This window comes from Belonocnema kinseyi, chromosome 9 (genome assembly GCF_010883055.1).
Source record: "Belonocnema kinseyi isolate 2016_QV_RU_SX_M_011 chromosome 9, B_treatae_v1, whole genome shotgun sequence".
Taxonomy (NCBI): Eukaryota; Metazoa; Arthropoda; class Insecta; order Hymenoptera; family Cynipidae; genus Belonocnema; species Belonocnema kinseyi.
The window spans coordinates 96,714,468-96,715,800 of NC_046665.1; positions in this window are offsets into that span (position 1 = coordinate 96,714,468).

The following is a 1,333-nucleotide window of genomic DNA, read 5'->3' on the forward strand; positions in this document are numbered from 1 at the left end:
TTTAGAAATGCCTTATTTGACAATGTTAATTAGGACAAAAATTACAGGTGAAGCTCGAATCCATATTCAGGATCGTATTAATATGAGGTTAGAAGAAATATTGAAAACATTAGAACAAATAAATTCTTCTCAAGAAGACTCAAGTCAATTATTACAAGACTTGACTAACGTTAAAAGACAGTCTAAAGAATCCATTCCTGAATTCGGAGCTCGAGTGAATCAAATTTTAAATAAGTTAACGTCTCAAATAATGGAGAATACTCCAAATGAAAAAGCTGTAGGAATTTTTGAAGCTTATCGAGCGATTTCGGTTGGGAATTTTCTCCGCGGCCTTGATAAAGATGTTTATTCGCAAATTAGGGACAAAGATATTGCCACTTTAGAAAATGCTATTGCTCTTGCGAACCACGCCGATCTTCAGTGGAAAAGTTGGCATATAATTTATAAGAACGATGAAATGAAAATTTCAGAAAATTTAGGAAAAATCGAACGTACCGAAATTCCCAATAGGCGAGTCACATATATTGAAGGTAGAACCGAACAAAAATTTAATAATGAACAAGCACGAAGACCCCTACAATGTTATGGATGCAATGAATTTGGGCATATCCAACGCTATTGTAAAAATATTTTTTAAAAAATTGTAAAAGAGAAAGAGAGAAAGAAATGTACTTATTGTAGTATATCAAGTCATTTTATCCAAGATTGTAGATTTAAACAAATACACGATAATGAAATTGAAACATTAAAGAGGAAACGCGAAGAGAAATTTTTAAACTCCTAGCAGGGTCGTCGAAACAGAGATAGCGAATAGAACTTTTTGAGTATAACTACGATATCGTTTATAAACCAGGTAAAATTAATAGCAATGCAGATGCCTTATGCAGGAACCCTCATAATTTAGAGGAGAAAGAAGGCTCTCTCCCTGTAATGTTGATGGATGATCATGTTTTGCGTACGCGAACTCCTACCATGCTCGTCTGTAATCAGAACAGGATGAAGAGAGTCCTGAAATGGAAGCTTGTGTACAAGCATTATTATGAAGGATTTTTCTGAGTAGGATGAACCCCAACGCAGGCAAGATAATGCTGCTGTATGTTAGCTGGCCGTTGGCCAATGATCCTAGGGGCAATGGTAACCCGGCCATTGTCTTCAGAAAAAATGAGGCAGGAAATAAGACCTCACAAAAAACAAAAACTCAGGAGCCCCAAGATCAGAGCGTTTTTGGTGGTTTTTACCACTACAATCTGGGGGGATTGAGATCCTTTGGTCATCGATGCCTAAAGATGTTAGGGATTTATACGGAATCGGGGTACCCAGTCCCCAGTAACTC